This window comes from Camellia sinensis, chromosome 14 (genome assembly GCF_055761805.1).
Source record: "Camellia sinensis isolate YWXY chromosome 14, ASM5576180v1, whole genome shotgun sequence".
Lineage (NCBI taxonomy): Eukaryota > Viridiplantae > Streptophyta > Magnoliopsida > Ericales > Theaceae > Camellia > Camellia sinensis.
This window is the reverse complement of record NC_138974.1, coordinates 141,542,927-141,559,991: the sequence shown is the minus strand read 5'-3', so window position 1 is coordinate 141,559,991 and position 17,065 is coordinate 141,542,927. Positions and strand designations below refer to the sequence as shown.

Genomic DNA, 17,065 nt, shown 5'->3' with positions numbered 1-17,065 from the left:
GAAAATTGAAGGCCTTATCGGCCACAAAAATCGAAATTGACTACGCCATTGTGATTAGCGTAACTTTTAGAGCCTACGGTGAAATTTAATTAAAAATTGATTCGGAAGGAATTAACTAGTTTAAATTGACTTAATTAAACACCATTGATTAGTCCTAATTAAGTCTGATTAGGGAAAGCCTATATAAATGAGCTAAGTGTGCTTAAGCTCATATTGGTGAGCTCAAAATCTGATTTAGCTCCCTAGAGAGAGAGGGTGAACCGAATTTAGAGAGAGAAATGAGCCATCCTTGAAGATTTTGCAAGGGAACTCAAGTTTTGAAAGGCTAGGCTCAAGAACTAGATAGAAATTGGAAGATTGGAGCCTCTAGGTGAGTAATTGATATGAATTCATGAGTTTGAGTTGTAATTATGTGAACTCAAAGATAAAGTGTAATCAAGAATTTGAATTGAGTTAAATTTGATGAATTTGAAGTTTGTACGTACATGCATGTAAAGAATTTGACATGAGTTTACATATTTGAATATGAAGCATGTTAATCATGATGAAATTGAGATCAATATGTGCATACATGTAACAATTTGCTATGAATCTTCATGTTTGTGTATAAGACATGTTAAATGAGTTGAATTGGAAGTCATTTAAGACATGTATCCATGAATAATGAGGTTATGAGGCTCCACTACATGTTTTGAAGATGATGAACCCATGTAAGATCATACATGCATGAGTTTTGAAATTGACAAGAAGAATTTGGAATGATTTGAGAGATGGACCATAATTTTAGACAATTGGTTCCAAATCACTTATGTTCTTGTGTTATATAATGTCCTTTCATTCCTTTTGTACCAAAAACATGAGCCTTGGGCCTTTGAACATCAAGTTTGAGCTTCAATTGTAGTTTTGGAAATTCCAGAATTTGGCATGTCCGCTCGAGCGTAAAATTCTAGCTTCCAGAACTTTTGCAGACATTGACGTCCGCTCGAGCGGGAATAGTTACGCTCGAGCTTCCAGACACACATTTTGGCTCTCCACTCGAGTGCCCAAAGTTACGCTCGACCGCAAAAATGAGGTAACTAGTACTTTTGCAGACCCAAGGGGTCCGCTCGAGCGGAGAGCCCTGTTTCAGAAAATTTGTAGAGGTGATTTTATGATTCGTTTTCCGTTCTCTTTCATTTCTAAGCACTCTTAGGCATACATTAAGCATTGTAAATGGATTAAGAAGATAAGAAAGAGGCCTAAGAGGAATGAATAAATTATGAACAGATTGAATCGTTTGTGACCCAATATGTGTTATGTAATGTGTAGGGTCGAGCCCAAGGGCGAATCCACCGACAGAACACTGTGAGTAATATCTTAGTAATGATATTTTCAAGTATGTTACTTTCCAAATGCTACTTCTGTATAAGCTTCATGGATTTGTTGATTTGAAATATGAATGAGTATTCTATATGTCTAATTTTGAATAAGGCTGTTTGATACGTTTGATATATTTGAATTGGGCCTAAGGCCGTTTGCCATTTGATACGTTTGATATATCTGAATTGGGCCTAAGGCCATTTGATATGTTTGATATGTCTGAATTGGGTCTAAGGCCATTTGTCGTTTGATACATTTGAATATTATGATGAGCCCAAGGCCGTTGGAATATCGTAGTGGGCCAAAGGCCGTTTGAATATGAATGTAATGGGCCAAAGGCCGTTTGAATAAAAAGGTGATCATGATCATAAATATGAAATGCACATAGATATGGGCATGAAGAAAATGGGCCTGAGGGCGTTTGATACGTTTTAAGTGTTTGAATTTGGCCCGAGGCCGTTTGATGTATTTGACAAAGCTATACAATAGGCTCGAGGCCGTCTGATAAGTTTATCAAGGATCTATATGGGCCCGAGGACGTTTGCTATGTACAGCAAAGACACAGAATGGGCCTAAGGCCGTTTGTATATGAAATTTACGAGTTTAATGTACTTAATATGAATTTCATTATATTAACTCCTTTACTTTGGTATGTAACGCCCTCAAAATAAACACATAAATCATACATTGTTGACATGCTTAGACATAAGAGAATAAAGCATAATTACATTTCATCAGAGTATTCATTACAAAATGTATTATATGTTGACAACAAAAGTAAATGCCCTGCGGGCTTATAACTTTCCAAGCTAACACTTGGTTACAAAAAGGAGAGTACTAACTCAAAACACAAAATAAGCCCTTGGCTTGATATACATGTGATACAAGAATGTAATCACAAAAGATGTCCCAGCCACTAAGCCTCTCAAGTTACGTCCTTGGAGGTGGTATGCTACATGTACCTGAAAATGATGTCCTAGATAGGGTAAGCCAACGCCCAGTAGAGGTATGCTAAACATAATATGAGCAATAACTAAAACATTAGCATTTGATAAATGTTTAACTCACATAAATCAATTCATAACCCATTTCAATTACATGACAAATGTGTCCATGTTTCATTTCATTTTCCATTTCTTATCCAATTTCTCAATTCATAACCGTGGCTCAGAACTTGGCCATATACTTTAAATGATGCTGTATCAATAACATATAAAAACACTTCCATACTTCATAATTGATACACAGATTTGCTGTATCAACACTTCAATAGATACACATATTTGCTGTATCAATGGAGTCCATCCCCTATCTCCTCCCAAATAATATCCGATTTAGGAGTCCATCCCCTATCTTCTCCTAAACCATGGAGTACATCCCATATCTCCTCCCACACAAAACAATGTATATAAACAATTATCATATACATAATTAACCAATACACATATTTGTTGTATTAATCCAACCGCCATACTCGATGACATATTCAATTGATTAGTTTCGGTTTGCCTAATCATCATGCATTGTCTACAACAATCAAGACTATCCTCCACCGATAGCCCAAAGCAATTATTTCTAAACAGAAAATAATTACATCAACAGATAATTTACCAACAATTTTCAAAGGTGAGTGATTAATAAATCCAACTCCACCATTCCATCTCATATTATGTCAATTTCATTATTTCTAACTCAATTTCATAATTCCATGATAAATGTCATTAATTACACTAATGACCCAAATATACCCAAACATGGCATTTTCTTCCTTTTTCTCAATATTGACCCAAAGGCTCAATTATTGTAACAACATCAATAATCTCTTTTTAAGACCCAAAATATACATATATGAGTCAAAAGGACAAAACCCCTCTTTTCAATATAACACATCTCAAACCCTAACTTCCTAAATCAAACCATCTATACAAATAGCTCAACATCTATGTCAAAGCACATAAGAATGAGTCACTACAAGAAATTGCACTTTTAGCGACTACTTTTGGCGACGATGTCAATTTTTCATAACCAAAACTATATTTTTGGCGGCGCAGTGATGAATTTCGTTGGTAAAAGTAGACCTTTACCGACGCGATTTACTACCGTTGCTAAAAAAACATAACATTCACTAGACGGCAAAATAATTGGTAGGTGCCAAAATTTCAAAAAATTTAGCTACGAGGCTTATGTTTTAGCAACACAATATGCGTCGCTATTAGTGTGCTTACTTTTGGCGACGACAAGTTAGCGTGGGCAAAGAGTAAAATATTTGGCGACAACAACACTAATCGTTGGTAAAAGTTTTGCTAGTGAAATAAGGTGATTTAGTGATTTGTGTTTTTATTATAACTTTTTAAAGAGTTTTAAATATTCTAGTTATTGAATTGTAAAATTAAAGTAATTATCAAATTAAATCACAAAATGAACCCATCAAGCCCAAACGCACTCTTAAGTTGAGGTGGCTAATTTGAGATAATTTAAACTTTTCCAAAGAATGTGGTTAGATTATCAATTTCAATATGTTTGGTTTTACTTCCAGAAATTTGTTTCAGAATTTTTTTCTTCTAAAAAACTAAAAAAAAATTTTGGTAGAAAAATTAAAAAAATGCTTATTATTTTTGTACAATTTTATCTTTTAGAAGGTCATAAATAATTTTTTTAATTTTAAAAATATTTTTTTGATTTTTATAATTTTCAAATTGGTTGTAATTTTTACAAATATAAATATATATATATATATTTATTTTATTTAAATTTTTTTTTACCTCAAAAAATTGAGGCAGTGGAAAGTTTCCCCTCAAAATCCCCCCCCCCCCCACCGGTTGAAAAACTGAAAAGGGGAGGGTTCGAAAAGGAGACTTTGCAGCGGCGAGATTTCAACCTGGAAACTGTGCTTTCTCTTCGGTGGTGAGACTGTTTGGGCGGCGGCGATGATCGACGGTTCGAAGGGGAAGGGTTTCATTCTCTTCTCTTCGATCTGAAAAAATATTAGTTCGATTCTTGAGGTATGTTCGAATTCCACCATTCTCTCTCTCTCTCTCTCTCTCTCTCTCTCTCTCTCTCACACACACACACTCACACACATTCACTCCATATTTGTTCAATTATTTGGTTTTTTTAACTGCAATTTTGATTATTGGTTTGTAGAATTTTGATCAATGGATTAATGTTATGAATTGTTAGATCTATTTGAGTGTTGGGTTTGTTTGGGTGTCTACATTGAGACTTTAGTTCATCAATTGTTTGAAGGGTTATCCATCAGAGTCCATATCATACTTCCACTATTGTCGATCATACTTTCAAGAAGGTCAGACCCTCGAGGTTCTACTTGCTAATTCTTCATCTATATTCTTATGGATGGCGTGTCATGTAAACATTCAGATAATCATAAAATTACTTTCATATCCTCATCTAAATCTGCTATAACCGCCCCTGCCCACACAATGCATTCATCTTCATCTTCATCTTATTCTTCTTCTTCATTTTTTATTTTTATTTCTTCTGGGTGGGCTTTCCCTCTTATATTTTATAATCCTAAAATGCAAATGAGTAAAAATGAAATGAATGTAATATCGGTCTCTGCTTCGAGCAACCAGAGCATAGAAAAAAAAAAGGCTCAATGAGAGTGATTTTGCGGTTAATTTAAGAAACTATGAAGACGAACAAAATTTGAATTGGATGAATTTGAGCGTTTAAAGGTGATTGGAAAGAAAAACAGTTGCCACATGTGGGTCTTGAAGTGTTCAAGCTAATAACCAGAACTTACCTATCTTGAAGGAATGGAAATTGATCTAGTTAACAAATCAAAAGGGTTGTCGATTCAACAAGCAATCAAATGATTCTAGATTTCAAATTTCAAAACATGTCTTTTATTTTTTTTTTATTTGCAAACACTTCAAAACCTGTTAACTAATAATATACAAAGCTTGAACACAATTCAATTCACACAATCCTTTTAGGTGGTCAAACAAAGTGTTTCAACTGGCAGTTGAACAATTCTATTTAATTTGCCAAAAAAAAAAAAGGAAAAATAGCTTTGGGGTTTTCAATGAAGCTTTATTGGTTATGGTCAGGGTTGTCCAACTACAGAGTGGGTTCTGGTTTCAAATATTACATTAAGTATTGATACCAAAGTCAGTATCAGTTTTGTTCATGATCTTCTGGATGGAAGTGAGCATGCTATGTTTTTTTTTTGTAATTGTTATTATTGTTTCTGTTATTTTTATTGTTATGATGATTTTGTTATTGGTGTTTTTTATCATTATTATTAATGCTATCACTGTCATTATTTTTCTTTAAAAGAGAGTAAGTAGGTAGTCAAGCATCTCATATTTATGTGATGGAAATACTAAATGTTTGTTAACAGAGTCTACTGTTTTATTAGGCTTTGAGTCAGCAAAGTTCATGTTATAATGTCATATAGGATCATTACGTGCAATGTTGATATGCATGCATACATAATTGTCAAAAAATCAGATTTTATTGTATAGAAGGTTAGTTGAGTTATTTATTTATTTATTTATTTATTTATTTATTCTATTAAATTTGACAAGGGATATTTGTAATCTCTAAATTTACAAGAGACAATATGTATTTTAAACAAATTTCATTAGGTATATTTGTAGTTTATTCTAAAAATAATATGGAGGTCATCCACTTGAATTTTATTATTGATGTTCTTATCTTCAATTTTCCTTTCTTTACCGAGAGAGAGAGAGAGAGAGAGAGAGAGAGAGAGAGAGAGAGAGAGTGAGTATTGGGATATGGTCTAGCTCAAGCATCCTGGAAGTTTGCAAGGGCCGAGTTTGGACACAACAGAGGTGAAGTTCTGTTGCACCTCAAAGAAAAGGTGAATAAATTTTCTTTGCCGCCAAACTTTAATATCAGTGACAAAGCCCCCAAAATTGTGTTTGCTTAAAGACTAATTTGAACAGATGTAGCCTTGAACCTAATCAGATCTCAATTTTTATCCCATTAGGTAGAAAGGGATATGAATGGTCAATTTTCCTTGGATGACCACTCAGTGTTCATCATAATACTCTTCTAGAGTTCCTTGAATCAAAGATTGGCCGCATAAAAACCTAGTTAAATCATAAAGCCGTTCCAAGATATATAACATCCCATTTGTATGTTGATATGCTACTGTTATTCCAATTTTGTGGCAGTTTTTTTTTTTTGGGGTGCATGCCTCTGGCTATTTTTGGATGCTGGTTATGAGTTATTTCTTTATTTCTTTATTTGGCATTTTTCATTACATAATTTGATGAGGTGAAAATGTTAATCATTTGATGGATTTATTTTTCAATGGACTAAAGCAAGTTATATAGAGTCTTATGTTGATGCCATAGTGTTAAGACTCCACTTTCAGCTTTTTTTGGTAAAAGTTTTCATATCGTTTTCAATAGATTTTGCTAGTCTAGTGAGCGATCCATTGTTTTCACTGTAGAATTGGTTTTATTTTTGGCATTTTAAAGTTTTTCAATTATGTGGATCGGATTTCGTTGAATCTTTTGATTGTTTTGTCTTGAAATTTGATTTTCAGGAGCAGAGTGTTTGAACCTTGTTTTGTTTTTTGCTAGAAATGTCCTGTTTAGGTCTTTGCCTCATTTGAATTGTTTTCAACACTCCTTTTGGGTTAGATTTTATTTGAATTTATCAGTATTGTGAAGATTTTTATGTGTTTCAGTTGAATTTCAAGTCTCACTTGATGTCATACAGTGTTTGGTTCATGAAATGCTTAGAATTTAATATCAATTTGCATATTTGATTGCCTAAGCCTATTTAGATGTAGTTTCTGCTTATTTAGAATTGTAACAGTGGTTAATGAGGTTTCACTGACTGATCCAGTTTAAATTTTGTTTGTTGCTCAGACATTGGACGGAATTTTAGGTGATAATAAAGGAATTAACAGTCTCTTGCATTGAGTGATCGTTTACTACTTTCCATTTGAAGCACTTTCCTTGTAAATAGAAGTGATAGTAAAGTCTAATTGAAGTGTGTTCCATGTGAGAGGAAACATGGATTTTTTTAGGAATTACTCTAATGAAACGATTTCGCAGAGTGCCTTGGATGACAAAGGGCAGGGACAGACCATGGCTTCACTACAACTGTTCTGTTCTTAAACGTGATTTCTATCCCAGATATATTACTTACACAAAGGAGGAGGAAGCGGTTCGATGTATTCAATCAGTGCATGGGTTTACCTTGGATGGTAGATCATTGAGGTAGGAAATGGCTACATTCAAGATTTATGTTCTATTCTGTATTCTCTTATGTAGGTGTTGGGATTTCATTTTGCAGGGCATGCTTTGGAACCACAAAGTATTGTCATGCCTGGCTGAGAAATGTGGTATGATTTCTGAATTATTGATTGGAAATTGGACAATTGGTTATAGGTGAGGATTGAAATTTTTTTGGTGCAGTCTTGCAGCAATCCTGATTCTGTATTTGCATGAGATTGGCACACAAGAAGATAGTTTCACTAAAGATGAAATAATATCAGCATACACAAGGTATTTTCATATTTTGATTACCCTCTGCTTTTCCTCTCATTTAATTAAAATATGGCCCTAAGTCCATACTATAAGATTTTGAATGAATGTTGTGCATAACATTTGGGTTTGTAGTGGTAGACTTGGGATTATTTTTCTGCGAGCTAACTAAGAACGTCCCTGATGTGGATTTTATCTTTTTAAGAACCGTAATTGGTCACTGATACAACTATAATTAGCATCATTGTTGGTGGCAGTGAGGCAAATCAGAAATACAAGATGTCCTTGGAAAATTTGTCTTAAAATGAAAAGGAATATAAACCTGAGACTAGGCTCATCAATGGATTGTATTCTAAGCTGAATCTAATCCAATAATTTGTGGTTGAAATGTGATTATTCAATTACTATCAGAATCTAATAGGTCTGATTGTTAACAGATCAGACATGGATTTAGTTGATCTGATCTGTTAATGATTCTGTTCAATTATAAAGATGAATATGCTAGTTATAAAATGTTTCAGCTGTCAAATCCTAGTTTATTGGATGGTGGCTTCTCCGTATACTGCAGAACAACAACACTTATTTGACTATAGGATTTTTTTTAACAACACTTGTTTAGAAACTTATATATAATATAGTTTTTGGGTAGTTTATAACTTTTTGGACAATTATAACTTAAGGATAGTTCTTTTTGGATGGTTTTGAATTAAGGCTAGTTTTTAGATGATTGGAATGTATAGACAATTTTGAATCTAGGTTGAGAGAGGAACACAATAACTGGACCATGATTTTGTGTTCACTGGCTGCCCAACTACATAATGACAGCAACCTCTATTCAGTCAGTATTAGAGAGTAGTATAGTGTAACTTACCCTAAAACTTTTCTCCATAGTCACAGATCCATACCCACCATAGCTACCCATCTGCCCTACAGCAAGCATTCCAGGTGATGAAGATGAAGATGGCGATGGAACTGCTGCAAAATCACACACACCACCAAACTAATATTAAAAAAAAAATTAAAAATTAAATGGTATGAAAGTACATATTTTTTTTTTCCCGGGTGTCAAAATTAGTTGGTTAGTTAATTAGTTAGTAGTAAGTTAAATTACTACTAATAACATTCGATGCTTCACCATAAATTCAAACTTAGAATCTCCCCCAATTTATTTCTTAGAAATTAAGGAGTATAACCACTTGAATGTTTGAAAAAAAAAAAAATAAATAAAACCCAAGGATCTCAATTGCTTGACCTAGACTTAAGTTCTTCATAAAACTATTAATTGATCCACATTAAAAATAGAAAAACCAGCTTAGTCTTTAGCATAATTTGAACGAAGTAACAAATGTAAAGCAATAAATATATACATATCATAAGTACATCTACAAAAGCATTGTGGAGAAATGAACAATGAAAAGAGAGAGAGAGAGAGAGAGAGAGAGAGAGAGAGGTTGCCGACTGTTGATACTTTACTAGGGCTGATGTTAGGGTACTTGTTATAAACAGGATCTTCAGATCTCCAACCTCCTCCTCCTCCTCCTCCATTTCCAACAACACCACTTCTCTGCATGGGGATATCAGTGGTGAACCTCTTCTTCTGCCTCTCTCAAGCTTTATGGTTCTGAAACCAATAAAACACATTCTTCCCTTCAATCTTTCCATACTGTCTCAACCTTGCAGATATCCTCTGAATCTGCTCAAAGACATTAGCAGTAGCAGTAGAGGATTCAATTTGCCTGACACAACTCACAAATCCCATGTGGATGATTCTCTTCAAGTGGTCCTCTTTGCTATTTGGAGAAATGTAGTGGATGCTAACAAATAATGGGCAAATCACTGGCAATGATTTGAAAGCAGTATAATTAACCATTTCATGGGACTTTGTTTGATTCTTATTTGAGGTCCTCCCAATTATACCCATGAATGATCAACACTTTTCTGCTACATTAACTTTGAATATGATTTTTTAAATTTTTTATTTTTGCTTTATTTCTGGGGTGATTAGTCAAGGCTAACTACCAATCAACGTCAAATACCAATCAAGGTCCACTTGAAATAACTATTTCCCTTTAGTAGTAAATTCTTAATCTCATCTTATTCTTCTATTTTTTGATCGATTGCTTATATTAATTTTTTACCTGCTGGTTCAGTCATAAACAGATCTTTACAACAAAGCACAAACCTAATAATTCCAAAGGGATCTTGCTTGATTTTGTTTGTATTGGCACTGATTTTAGACAAAGCTTCTCCCAAAAAGAAGGGAGGGGGGAGGGAATTAGAAAAAACTCTTATTTCTTCCTAAATTATGCATGCTATTATAAATAATATTCACGGGGGCTGATTATTTTTATTTTCTATTTTTTCAAGCTGAGGCCTTGTCCAGTCTCCATATTGGTTTGAACAAGCTCATTAATCAATAACCTAAAACAGTCTGATTGTTTAAGAAACTTTTTTGATTGAATGATACTCATAGAGAAAACAATTCAGAGTGGCAAGCACCTCCTCACATAATTCACCATTAGACAGCAAATTGTATGTGCTCTGTGTTGCTAATAGAATTCAACTGAGAAATGGACATGAAAATACCAATGCAATGATGCTTTTGCCTTTAAATGTGAGAGAATTCCATAACTGTCTAATTATAACATTCTTTCCTTCAGAGATTCTCTTGTTATTTGCTCAAAGACATTAGCAGTAGAGGATTCAATTATGTAGGCTCACGTGACATGCATTTCCTCATGAAGTGTTTTTTATTTGAATCTTCACAATCTTTGCAGCCCAATCTGCTGGTTGTTGACCTAAATCTTCCAGTAGCATCCAGTTTAGTCGGCGAACACGAACTAAAATTTGCATTGGGATTGCACGGGGACTTGCCATTCTTCATGAGGAAATGCGACCACATATCGTTCATCGAGATATCAAAGCTACCAATATTCTCCTCGACAAAGACTTGACACCCAAAATTTTAGATTTTGGTCTACCAAAACTTATCCCAACCAACATGACTTGTGTCAGTACCCGTGTGGCAGGAACAATGTAAGTTCTAACAATAATGCATCCATTTTTTTAATCCATCTAATCATAAGAGTTCATCTTCATTACGTTCTTAGAGAAATTACCAAAAACATACATTGCATTTGTACTCGAGATAGTGACTTGCACAAGATGAGTTATTGGTTTGATATCAAATAATCCCCAGTCATGCACATGATGTCTACAAAGAAATGGCAACTTAATCGGTCGTCTTTAAATCATGCTACTTTTTTGTTGTTGAATTGTCTAGATAATAGATAGTTATTTTCTGTTGATTTTGTTGATGAAGGAGATTCATTGGTGGAATCTTTTGGGTAGAATTATGGATGGCAATTAAATCCGAACCCAATGGAAACCCACCCTGCCCCGCTATTATTGGAGCGGATTTCCCCAAATTCCCCCCCAATGATTAACTGTTTTTCTTCTCTCATTTTTCAGAGCACTGTTGGCTGATGGTTGTTGCTTGTTGGTCTGCTGCTGCTGCTGCAATATTGTTGTGAAGCGGGCTGCTACTAGATGATGGTTTGCTGCAAATTTGGATTGTTAGTTTCATGTTTTCATTTTGTTATCTGTTGTTTTTACTATGGGTTCACAATTTGGATGTATTTGAGTATTTTTGTGAGTTTACCCGTTCAGATTTTATACACCGCTTCCAAAAGCATATTTTTCAGCAGTGTTTTTTGGCCTACACATCAACTTTATGTGATTTAATATCAATGTTATTAGTTTGTAATAGTAGTGCCTGAGGGATGTCTCTTGTAAATATGTACATCTTATAAAAAAATATAAATGGTTTTCAATTTTTTTTGCCGCTACAAATTTGTCGTTGCCAAAAAGTAAAGCTTTCTCGACAAACAACTTGTCGGTAAATGTGTAGCCAAAAGTTTATTTTTGTCCACTCATATTGTGTTGCTAAAGGCGTATTTTTTGCCAATGTCAATTTGTCGTTGCCAAAAGTAAAGCTTTATCGACAACCAAATTGTTGGCAAATGGCAACATTTACCGACGTAAATGTGTCGCTAAAAGTTTACTTTTGCCCACTCATGTTGTGTTGGTAGAAGTGTATTTTTTGCCAATGTTAATTTGTCGTTGCCAAAAGTAAAGCTTTAGCGACAAACAAATCGTCGGTAAATGGCAACATTTACCGACGTAAATGTGTCGCCAAAAGTTTACTTTTGCCGATGCATATTTTGTCGCTAAAAGTATATTTTTTGCCCATGCAAATTTGTATCGCGAAAAGTGCCACACAATCATCATATTTGAATGACTTTTACCGACGCAAGGTAAATTGCCGACGATGGATGAAGGCTTTTATCGACAACTATGTTCGTCGCTAAAGGCATTACTTTTACCAACGCAATGATAATTTCGTCGGTAAAAACTTTTGCCAACTCACTTTTGCCTACGGGTTGCCAACGTAGATTTGTGTGTTGGCAAAACTCTTTGCCAACGAATTTTCCCTTTTAGCAACATATTTTGTTACGTTGCGAAAAATGCAATTTCTTGTAGTGAGTAGTTATCCCTACCTCAAGAGATGAAACCCAAAGGAGATGATGAAGAAATCCCGAAGTGCTCCAAATCAAGAAATTTTTAGATTCATAGGAAGCCTACACCAAGCTCTACACTTTTTGTAAAGGCTCAAGGGTAGGAGATCACTCTAATTAGATCAAACCCTAGAGAGAAGTTGGAGTTTTAGAGTGAGGTGCTCTCCAATGGAGGTTTTGAAAAAGTAAGAGAGAGAAAGAAAATCAAAAAGTGATCCAAAAAGGTGAAACTCGGACTGTTATAAACGTCTCCCCGCTTGAGCGTGGAAACCCCCGCTCGAACGTCGGATGCACACTCTCAGAAGTTTTGCAAGCAATGGTTCCCACTCGAGCGTCAAACTTCCCGCTCGAGCGGAGGAACAAAATCAATGGGTCACGCTCGAGCGTCAAAACTTCTGTTTGAGCGTACGAAGACCTGCAGAGAAAAATACTGGGAGATGGAAATTCATGCTCGAGCGTCAAAACGCCTGCTCGAGTGGAGAAGCAACAACAAAGGGCCCGCTTGAGCGTCAAAAGCCCCGCTCGAGCTTGAAGACCAAATTCTGGGCATCAACTTTTGGTTTCAAAGCACAACCAACCTGTTTCAAACCTGCCCAACACAACCCAAGACTCAAATACAAAGAGTAAAGGATGGAAATGAGAATGAGACAACAACACATCCATGGAACCGAGTCTGGAATACAATAAATAAAGAGAGGAAAAACCAAAATCGTTATAGAGTATAAGTTGATAAATTTTCAATTTTGTACAAAAAACAATTCAATTTTTTCAAAAAAAATATTACTTTTTTTTTGGCACATAATTTTTAATTTTTTTTTTCAATTTAAAAGTAATGTTTTAAAGTTTTGAAAATCAAAATAAATGTCAAATTATCATGTTCCTTTATAGACAATCATAAATGATAAACAATCATTGTTTGAAGGATAATTCTGACTATTAAAATTTAATGGGACTTGAGAGTCCAAAACTCTTAATTAAGACTTAATGGAGTATAAGTTCATAACTTGTGTGTAAATACTTCATTTTTAAATAATAAATAAAAATTAATGAAGAAACTTAGTGTGTGAGTTTGGAAATAAATAAAAATAAAAATAAAAATAATTTTATTTTTTTAAATGGAATTTTGAAAACTTACTATATTGAATTTTCAAAGGAGCGTTATACATTTTGAAAAAGATTATGTTAGTTATAGCATAGATAATGTGACCATTTGAAAGTTTTTTTTTTTTTTTTTTATGAATTTTAGATTTTGTTAAATCGTTTAGCATATTTACTGACACATAATTTCAAATCGTGAAATAGAAACATATACATATATTTTTAAAAATCATAAATTATGGAATAATTGGAGTTTTTTTTTATGATTATAATTAGATTTTACTGAATTGCTTTCATATTAATTCAAATTTTAAAATAATTGAGCATACTTTCTTTTTAAAAGTCATAATTTATGGAATAATTATAATTTAATTGTTATGGTTAAATTAGAGTTAACTAATAGACATTTTTAAAAATAAAAAATAATTAGATTTTAGTGAATTGCTTCTATATATAGTGACACACAAATTTAAATTTTAAAATAGTTGAGCATACTTTCCGTTTAAAAATTATAATTTATGGAATAATTAGAGTTTTATTGTAATGATTAAATGAGAATTTAACCAATAGAATGTTTTTTTATTATTTAAAAATCAAAAAATCAAAAAATTTAATTCAAAGGTTTAGAACTCTCACAAGTCTTGTTATTAGAAAGATTCTTTCCCTTAACTGTAAGCACCGTAGCGGGGCGAATCTGTCTTAAGGACATAGTGTCTTACACTTGACTTGGTCTTTTGATTTTAATTGGTTCGACAAAATAAATTCTGTAAGTTTTATTTTATTTTGTTTGAAGTTGTTTCAATTTATTTTATTTACACAGAAGATTGTTCCAAAATTATATACAAAAGAGGAGACTTATTCATTCTTATCAACATAATCTTTTAGAAACTCATCATATTGTACATATTTCGCATCCGAAACTTGCCACATCACATTTACGTTAGAGGTCATAACATACTTTATCTTTCTGGATATTCTTGTCAAGCACATAACAAATACAAGGAATAGGTTTACAAATTAAAGATATGTCATATAGAAAATACCATTACAAGGAAATTACTCACCTCGTTCTGTCCAATGTCCCACTTTAATGTTAGCACCTACACATCATAACACGCATGTACTCTCGGTAAACAATTCGTTTACTTTTCCTTTAATATTCGTTCGGTTATTCCCATTCATTCGTTAATTCCATCCATGCTCATGCCATGCAATTGCACATAAAAACATATGAAAATCATGTAAACGGAGGTTTGGAAGGGTAAAAAGTGGAACATAAACAAAACTCGAAAATTACCCTATTTTCCGTACGTGCGACAGTCACTTCCACACAAGCGAGACCATCACCGCACGTGCGGTTTAAGAAAAATCAAACTTTGAAGTTGGAAAATTGTTCCGCATGTGTGGGGCTCTAAGCCACGTGCTGCTGGGTTCTTCTTCAGTCTGAAAATTTGTTCAACTTTTGGAACTCATCCATTTCAAAATCTAACTTCATTTTCATACATTTCTAAGCCTAAAACTCATAAAATCATGCTAAATTTCACATATCTAGCTTTAAACACAAATCATAACGTCATATAAAAACTCAATTCAACATTTGAAACTTCAATTTAAGAGTAGGGCACAAAAATTATAAAGCATATATAGTTGAGTTCCAATCCCAATTTTATATGAAGAAATCTTGAAAACTTCATGAATCATGCATGAATCATGCAAGAAAACTAGGTATGAACATAAATCACATGATATGATGCCAAGATTCTATATTTTCTTTTCATATTCTTGAGTTGTATAACACCATACATATATATAATCACATATAAGCTATGAAACCCATTCTTTGACACTTACTCTTCAAGATTTGAGAGGTAAAACCTTACCTCAAGCCTTCAATAACTCTTGATCATGCATAAACTTGATGAATCCAAGCTTGATCTTCGAGTTTCTCTTTAATTTCCCCCCATTTTTTTTTTCTCTCTCTCTCTCTCTCTCTCTCTCTCTCTTTCACAATTTTTTCTTTTCTCTTCTTGTTGAGTCTAGAAGTCTCTCCAATATATATATATATATATAACAATATAAGGATAAACCAATAGAAGGTTGGGCCGAACATGCCCTTACGAATCAGACGAAATCAATTTTCAATTAAACTTTCGAAAGTGTTCAAAAAACTCCAATGAGTCTATCCATGTCCTCTGTTTCGGTTTCTGAACTCGTTAAGGCCATCAATTTCAATTCCGAAGTTATAATCACAATAGGTATTTTTGCCAATTTGGACAAATATAATCAAATTGAACCAGTCGAACTCATAATTAAACAAAGACAAATATGACACGCATTTTAGGGCCGTTACAGTTCCAGTTTTGAACTCATGACTTTGAGGCCCTGTATCTCCTTCGTTTTAAGTCTGATTTTGACGCGGTCTGTTGTGTTGGACTCATCTCAATGAGTGCTTCACACCGATATGGTCAAAACTGGCTTTCGACAACTTTGAAAATTTTATTTTTCTGCAAATTTGGCTAGTTTCGCAACTACCAGCTAACTTTAGTGATCTCTTGGCTCCTCGAGTTGGTAGGTGTCACAACCCAAGCCAGCCCCTATGGGTTTAGCACTGTAACCAGCCAATAATCCGTGATTACCGAAGGCCTGCTTAACAGTAAAGACAATAATATAGAGTATAGGGGCTGGCGGAAGCCAAAACAGTAAATAAAAGATGTCCAATGAGCTGTGACAGTCTGTATGCAAAAGGACTTTTCTGAACATATTCACATTCATAAGCAAAACATATATACACCAAATGTACAAACATTCAGGTTAGGGACCCAATCCTTAATTAGCACAGTACAGTACAAGTCTTAAACAGTATTACAAAACAAAGACGGAAGGGTGACACTGGGACACCCCAAAACAGCCTTAGCTTGGAAGGACTGGAACCTCGCAGTGAGGCACAATGGTTGGCTTGACAAAACTGGAACTTAATTCGACGCTCCTAGCATTGATCCGGTGCCTGAACACCTACATATAAATATAAACAGTGAGCTAAAGCCCAGTGAATAACAACTGTGTAAAGAGGTTAAGAATGAATGTCCTTTCAGTCATCAAACAGTCATATCAATCGTTTAGAAACCATAGCAGTTATATGTGGTACATCCAATAGCAAAATAGTACAGTAGGTCTTAACAGACCGAATAGTCAGTTGATGACCATCATAACAGTAAACAGTAATGGTTCCAAACATGGGAACCGACAGAGATCTCTGTATCAGTAGCAGTAACAATACAGTAACAGTAGATTGCTATGGATGCCACGAATTCAGTTCACAAATAGGACAAGCATTCATTCAGTAACAAGTATCATTTCAGAAAGCAGTACAGTAGATCATTCAGAAAATATTCATGATTGAACATATCTTTACAACATTGTTACTCACAGAGCTCTGGGCTATAAGCAGCTAATGAGCATCCTCGGATGTCAACCCTACACAGTTACAGAACGAACACACACTAAGTTACATACTTGGGAATCAACAACTTAGTCCCTATCTTG

General features: G+C 34.1%; 1 long non-coding RNA gene and 1 pseudogene across 1 annotated transcript; one reads left to right on the top strand and one right to left on the bottom strand.

Moving 5' to 3' along the window:
- The first annotated feature begins 4,206 nt into the window (after window positions 1-4,206).
- On the top strand, window positions 4,207-10,874 carry LOC145807845 (uncharacterized). The gene is made up of 5 exons (XR_014351272.1): window positions 4,207-4,361; window positions 7,416-7,580; window positions 7,657-7,705; window positions 7,779-7,868; window positions 10,625-10,874. It is a non-coding gene; the product is annotated as an uncharacterized LOC145807845 (long non-coding RNA).
- On the bottom strand, window positions 8,365-9,768 carry LOC114260787 (protein WUSCHEL-like; annotated as a pseudogene).
- Window positions 10,875-17,065: the final 6,191 nt, after the last annotated feature.